Source organism: Heterocephalus glaber, unplaced genomic scaffold, assembly GCF_053883595.1.
Source record: "Heterocephalus glaber isolate CG9 unplaced genomic scaffold, H.glaber_assembly_v1.0 deba00001690, whole genome shotgun sequence".
Taxonomy (NCBI): Eukaryota; Metazoa; Chordata; class Mammalia; order Rodentia; family Bathyergidae; genus Heterocephalus; species Heterocephalus glaber.
The window spans coordinates 1,668,671-1,676,742 of record NW_028258415.1 but is presented as its reverse complement, the minus strand read 5'-3'; positions in this window follow the sequence as shown (position 1 = coordinate 1,676,742).

Here is an 8,072-nt window from a genome sequence, read left to right as displayed (position 1 = left end):
TAGGGTTTTCTGTTTGTGTGCTTTAGTTACAGTAGCATAGATGTGTGTTTGTGGGTTTTCTTAATGATACAGTTATGTCTAATAATTATATCATTAAAGAATTAAGTTAGAAAGTGAAAGGGGAAAGTGGAGAAGTATTAATATCCATTATCTAAAAAATACTAGGAATACACCTGTAGTTCAAAATGTCACAAGAACGATCATACTGTATAAGTCAGCTTTTCATCACTGTGACAAAATATATGAGATACATGATTTAAAACAGGAAAGATTTATTTTACTTCACACTTTCAGAGGTTTCAGTCCATGGTCAATTGGGCCTGAAGCAAGGCAGAACATCACTGTGCAAGGGCTTGGTGAAAACAGCTAATTACCTCATGGTGGACAGGAAATAGAGGAAGAGACAAAAGGAAGGGACAACAGCAACATGTACCCTTCAAAGTTATCCCCACTGGCCTATTTTCTCCCAAAGGAAAGGCCCTACCTCCTGAAATTTCCACCCCTCTAAGAAATGCCATCAGCTGAGGATCAAGCCTTCAACACATTAGTCATTGGGGGACATTTCATATCCAAAGTATAATCACACAATAGAGGACCTTGAGCCACCACAGATCAGGTGTCAGGAAAGGCATATTACATACCCGGGTTAGGTTATTTGGGTAAGTTTCAAAGAAGCAAATGTTTTCACTGGATTGTGTCTTGTCAGAAATACGATTTTCCTAGAAGAAAGGCAACACAAATTGAGGCTAACATAACTGTTAAAGAAGTATTAGTCCTCTTTATTTATACTCTGGGTTTCTCTTATAAGAAAAACCATGGAATATTTACACTTTCATTTATTTCAATTAACATTATAGTTCAAGGTACACCCATTTTCCTAAAAATGTCTCAAGATTATCCTTCTTTATGTCAGAGTAGTACTCCATGGTGTGTAAATATAATGTTTTCCTTACCCATTCATCTGTTGATGGCCAATATAAAAGATAGATAGGACAGTAGGAGGTAGGGAGATAGATCTTTCTCAGAGTGGAAGGGGATCAAGAGATGGAGGGAAGTGAAAGGGAGATGAGGGACAGGGCATAAAAAACAGAGTTGGAATGTTTTATGTACATGTGCCAACTCCACCCAAGGAATGCACACATTACGTACTCCAAACATGTACAAAAAAAAAAAAAAAAAAAGGAAAGAAAAAGGATGGAGAGATTGGGAGGGGGGAGGGAGGGGAAGGAAGGGGGTGAAGATAGGAATTAAGATGCACATGTAACAATTCACAAAGAATATAAACATTATGTGCTACGGAAATAAAAGTTTTAAAAAGAAGCATCTTTCCTTTGGCATAATCAAGAGAGAAGTATCTTTGGTCATTTCTGTATTTGCACAGGGTTCTAGTTTTTGTTTGGATGCAGATATCATTACAGACTGATTTTGCTTTTGTTCTGCTTAAACAAATTTAGAGAATGAAATTGACTAATAGCCATTTCTGGGATTGTTGATGTTAAGAAGGAACCACTGAGGGATAATTGTTAGTGTCATGCCAAATACCAGCTGGCAGCTGTCAAGTTTGCCCATTTTTCACTCTCTGACTCCTGAAATGACTAGAAGTAATGAGGAGCTTCCTATCACAGCTAGAGAAATATCCTCAAGCCCTAGAGAATGGAGATCTTGTGGAGTTTACTACATGATGGAAGAAGGGATGTCAGTTCCATGGATCATCTAGATAACCAGGAATCATAAATGCTAATCCGAGTAAATTCCCTAAAGATCTTATTTAAAATGACAATAAAATGCTAGATATTCATAAGTGATCAGAGAACAGCACAAAAGGGCATTACAGCAGTGAACAGTGTGAAAAAAATGACAAATCACTGATGACTTTAGCTTCTTTCTTTACTTTCCTACCATATATTCACTTTTAAATCCTAGAAAACTTAATTGAAACTCATATTTGAGTGGCTGGGGCAAAAATCTATGAATTACTTTGTTAATCTCTAGGAGTTTTAGTGACTTAAAATCAGAGATTAACTGGTTTCCCAGGGATAAATTACATACCAAAATTAAAAAATTTAGCTTTTTTCCTCTGAGTTTCAAATTGTGGTTTGAAAGTACCACCAGACATATATATGTGATTTTAAATTGACTATTCACTAAAAGATTAAAAAGACTATTGATTAAAATATTATTAAAATAATGTATAATAAAATGCATAATAGAAAATATTATACTCTATGACAATTTTGTGTCAATTTATAGTTTATATAATGGAGTTGCATCATTTTATGAAGTTAAAGTGCTTCCACCTCTATAGGTTTTAAATATCATATCTATAATACAAGATGCATAGACTAACACACATTGCAAGTCTCTATAATTTTGCATATGTATCTGAATTAACATGTATATTTTGTTTCAAAAGTTGATATATACTTGGAAGATCCACAGAGTACAAATATTAGTTTTTCAAAATGATAGTCCTTAATTTGGGTATGTTTTAAAGCAAAATAATTTTCTATTTGCAAATAGTGGTAAAATATTGTTGGCTGATATTCCATGTGTAGCCAAATAACTTTTATTTCCCCCCAGTTACAACTTTATAGCTCTCTTCATGTTGAATTTTGAAATTTTCTTTATAATTTTAATTCAAGACTGCTACTGAAAAATGAGTCAGCAAAAGAAAGTGAGAGAGAGAGAGAGAGACAAAGTGCATCCTAAGCCTCAATCATAAACTTGAGTTACGTTTATGGCTACAGTGAGGCGTGTCTTTATATGCAATATCTGGATGAATGTACAATGCTATTGTAACATCACATTCCATTTTATTGTCTGAATCTCCTTATGCTATGAAAACAAAATGCAGTTAAATGTGTGACTGAGTTTAGGTGTTTCTAAAAATGCAAGTCCATTGCAAATGGTTTAGAGAGTATAAAATATGAATTAAAAAGTGATAATTATTAGTCCTTGCAAACTTATGATCACTAGCAACACCTCTGCAGTTGAAAAAGTTTCAGTGAATGTGGTCACATACTAAGAAAGCCATAAGCCGTCTCAATAAAAGGGTGATAAAATTGCAAAATTTAAATCAATGATAATTATTAAATTGCGAATAATTCATTAACCATTCCATTAAGTCAAAATTTTATTTTTTCTAATTTGAGTTTATTTTGCTTTAAATTTGTGCCTTATTTTTTCATTGGGTTCTTATGGTTCATTGCGTTGTTATGGCTGGAAAGGTCATTTATTTTGAATCTCAAAGTACTGGACCCAAACTTAGGTCATCTATGTATTAAGCATATGAGTTTGTGTAAATGATGTCACTTCTTTGAACATGCATAGTTCCACTAATGTTTAACTTCTAGCAAAATAGTGCCAGTAATTCTGTGCATGGTACAATTTACATACTTCTGCTCACATCATAAAATATGATCCATTGCTATCTTCTCCTTCTGATCCTTTCAACAAAATCATTTCTGTCTACGTTATGTATGTCTTGTATGGTAGATATTAGTGCAATTTAGCAATATTCCCAGATCTCTTTCTGTGCACACAAAGCATAAATATATCCTACCCTCATGAGGTTCTCACTGAAGTTATCTGGTTCATGACAAATCTGTGCCCTTATTGGTGGATACATTTAATGTCTGGTGCTCTATTTTCCAGTCAACACATTCTCTGCTTTGGTGATTATGGAAAACATTATGATAAGAAGGTGCCATTATAGTGAAACTTCTTGGAACACTGATTTGACACATGGATGCCAATTGAACCAAAGTATTGTCTGTGTATATAGCAGGCTCAAAGTTAGTGAAATATATAGATTCTGGGTTCAGCCACTGAAATTTGGAAGATATTTCCTACAACAGCATAAGCCAGATGATCATGAATTTATATTCTGCAAACTAAATATATTCAGATTAAGATTAAATCTACCATTAAGTATATTATTTTTATATTGATGGTTTTAAAAAGATATTTGGGTGGACTGATTAGAATATTCACCAATTAGAGAGATGCTTAGGACTATATTATGTTTATAATGATTTGAAAGTATAGTGGAACTTAAGTTTATATTATCTTTCATTGACTTCAGAATGTACATTTTTCTCAAAGCTGGGACAAATATTGGATCTGCCGCCAGTGATAGATTACTATCATAATGTTAATAAAAATATATAAATTGATTTAAATAAAATTTAACTTATCGGTTTATTCTTTAAACCTAGGTTTGTCCAAAATATTAAATACAACTCAAGTAACCTTATTCCTTGCATTACAGCCCATTTTATCCTGGCCTTCAAAGAAAGATATTTATAATATTTATATGAATCTACAAGTTGCTAGAAAATAACTGAAATTTATTTCAATTTTCATTATTTCCTTTTCAGTTGAAATTAATACGCACTACTGCCTGGGTCAAAAGTGTGCATTTCCACAACTATATTGTCATTGTATTAGGCAATTATTACAGTGTGTAAAAGTTACACTGCTATTATGCTATGTAGATCATGGTACCTGGAGATCTTCTCTACTAAGTTCTATGACTACAGCTGTTTTTCTTCCCTAGATTGACCAGTTTCAACTTACCAGGTTTCAAAATCAACTGACAGCCTTGCTTTCATTCTATATTTCCAATAATCTTTTAATTTTACAGGAGGATAGTGTTTCAAATTGAAATCTTCCCTAGATTAGGAATATATTCAGGAAAAGATTTGCTGCCTGTCCCCCAGGAAGTTCAACCAGGTAATTTTCCTTTCTGGTCTAGCTCTCAATCTAACAGTCTTGGGGAAAATATAATGGATTCAGGCACATAGAAAGAATCCTTATGCCAGTTATTCAATTTAATATGTCTCATGAGACTAACTTGGAATCCATCTTTCTGCTAATTTGGAATAGGTAATATTACAATGTCGACTATAATATTTTATGTGTGATTTTTAAATAATGAGTTCTTTACACATAGTAATAATTTACACTATTAAATATAATATTAATGGGGACTAGATTACTTACATTTGTAACTTCAGAATATCTAATCTTCTGTTCCTAAATTTTTAGTAGCATTCGCTTCCTTGCAGTTATAATATTCATGACAACTTGCTTTCTCACAAGCAGTAAGAGAGACTGTTCTATCCAGGTCATCAATGGTAACCACAACATATTACTGTTGCTGCATTGTAATGAATGGAATGGGCCCACAAGTCCTCAAAGGTATAAATATGAAACCAAACTCCAAGACTACCATCACATCTATTGACAAGAATAACATCTCTCCATACTCTTTGTGACCTATACTCAGAAAGATATGATGATGTGAGCATTCTTTTATGAAAATCACTCCCCACAAAAAGAAGAAAGCCTATCCAAAGAAAAGAGAATAGCAATGACTAAATAAATTGGAATAGTAACCAATACCATCACCAATCAAGATTGTTGATAAAATTGAAACTGATTACCCAAGACACAGAAAATAGAAAGATAAACATCTACAGTTTCTCTTCCAATTTTCAGCTATGTCTTGCTCACTTAAGTACCTTGGGAAGTTTTATTAAATGTAACAATGAAGTTGCATCTTTTCTATATTTTTGTGTCTTACTTAACAAAAAATCCCAACTATTATGAAAGCATTTGATCTTCTAAATATGTTAAATTGGCTAAATAAAGATAGCTATATACTTACAGACTAAATTGTATTTCTTTGCTACATGCATAGAAAATATTGTAGAGAACTTGAAGGTATTAGAGTATGAAAGATTTCTTATGAATTTACATTATGATCAGCTGTTCTTAGAATAGTAGTTATAGTAGTCTCTCTATTCAATTTCAAAAATAATATAGTTTAAATTTTTTTATAATCTATTAAAGGAAAAGTCATACCAGAAAAGAATACAAAGACTTCTTTAACAAAAATCAATGCTTGGGCAAATTTTGTTTTCAGTACCATTGGTGAATTGGTTATATTAACTTTTAATGTAAAATGTATATTAATGTACATTTAATGTAAAATCTAGGGAATATGATCACAGAAGGAGCATTAGAGCTCTCTCTTCAAAATTTTTCAATGAATAATAAACTAATTAATGCAGCTAATACAAAAAGTGTTGAACAACATCATAGAGGATGTTCAGAAGTTTGGACAAACCTAATTATAAATTTCACATTTTAAAAAAGGCATATGTTACAAATTGGTTGGCTTTCCTGAGTGAATCACAAATATAGTATAAAGCAAATACTTTTAAAAGAATAAATGCACACATTTTCTTTAAAGTAAAAATAACTACTTTTCAAGAGAATGCTATTCCAAATGCAAGTTTAAAAAAAAAACTGGAAAAATTTTCATCAGCTAGAAGTTGCCTTGATAAGGTTTAAAGTCTCTGTTTCGATTAAGGCTACCTCAGAGTGAATTAGCCTTAATTTACCAGGTCTAAGCTAACATGCAAGAAATTTGCACAGGTGCTTCATTGTCTGCCATCATCATGCATCTACATCTTTTCAGTTTTACTTAAAGAAGTTTGTATTATTTTCTTTTGTCTTTCACTATAAATCACATGCAGATTGTTATCTCTAATATAAATATATCATTACCCAAATCACACAATGGGAAACTATTGAAAATTGGTAAATAAATGCTAATTTAAAAATTTCATTCAACCACATTTGATAAAATTATTAAAGTGTACATGTATCCCTCTTTAATGACCCATGTATTTAAAGACTGTTCGGCATTATGACCCACTCTTAAGACGTACAACTGGTCTCATTTTTTTTGTACAGTTCTGTACATCTTGTTAATAGAACTGCAATGTCTTTTTTTTGTACAGTATACCTTGTTCATCTGGTACTGTAACTTTTGTTTATTGTACTGTACAATACAGTACTATAATTTTATATTCTGTTATACATTATAGTAATGCATGAGAATTATGCAAATAAAAGCAAAGTTATCAATTTGGAGTTTCCTTTGACCATTTATTTCCTCTGAATAGTGTACTGTACATACAATTCTAATTTATAAGCCAACTCATTTAACATCCTAGTTGCAGGAACATAACTCAGTTATTAAACACAGAATGCTTGTAGCACATTTTGATTTAATCTTGCTACTTCTCCATGTTGGTGTCACCCCAAACTCATACATGGAAATCCCAATCATCAAAGTTATGGAAACATGATGTGAGGCCTTAGTAGCCCTAATACAGTGTTGAGGTGAAATGATGGGTACATCACAGTAATCAGTAGGTTTTTCCCACCCTAAAACATAAATAGTATGTTCATGAATGGTAACTAATAACTGAGCTGTGGAGACAAATCTTAGTACCATTTCTTTAATAGTACTGATATGTAATAATGTATATCTCAATTATAACTATAAGATATTAAGATTTTGGACACCCTACCGAGGTCCCCAGTCGGCATGGAACACACGCCGAATCAGTCCCCTCCAGACAGGCAGGTCTGTGCACGCCCTACCGAGGTCCTGAGTTGCGTGGAAGACACCAAATCACCCCGCTGCAGACAGGCAGCCACCTGATTCCACACTACAAAGACTCAGAGGACACCAGACCACCAGACCAAGGTACTGAGTCCCACAGTTCCCAGCCCAGAGGTAGGGGCTTCTGGGCCATTGTCCCACTGCTCCTGGTCCAGAGGAAGGGGATTCCTGGTCACCATCACTCCGCTGCTACCAGTCCAGAGGAAAGGGCTTTTGGCCCACCTTCTGTTTCACTGCTCCTGGCCCAGAGTAAGGGGCTGCCAGGACACCATCCCTCCCACCGCTAACGGCCCAGAGGGAGGGGTTTCTGAGCCACCATCCCACTGCTCCTGGTCCAGAGGAAGGAGTTTCCCAGCCACCATCCCTCTGGCTACTCCCAGCCCACAGGAAAGGGCTTTTGGGTAGCCATCCTTACCGCTGCTCCCAGCCCCTGTCCCAACTCACCCAGCTCAGAGGAGGTAATCTGTGCAGGCACTAACAGCCCCCCAACCCAGTTGAAATGAGAAAACACATAAATAAGTCTCAAAACCAGACTTCCAGATCAGCTACAGCAAACACAAAGGGAAATGAGATGGAACACTCTGATACT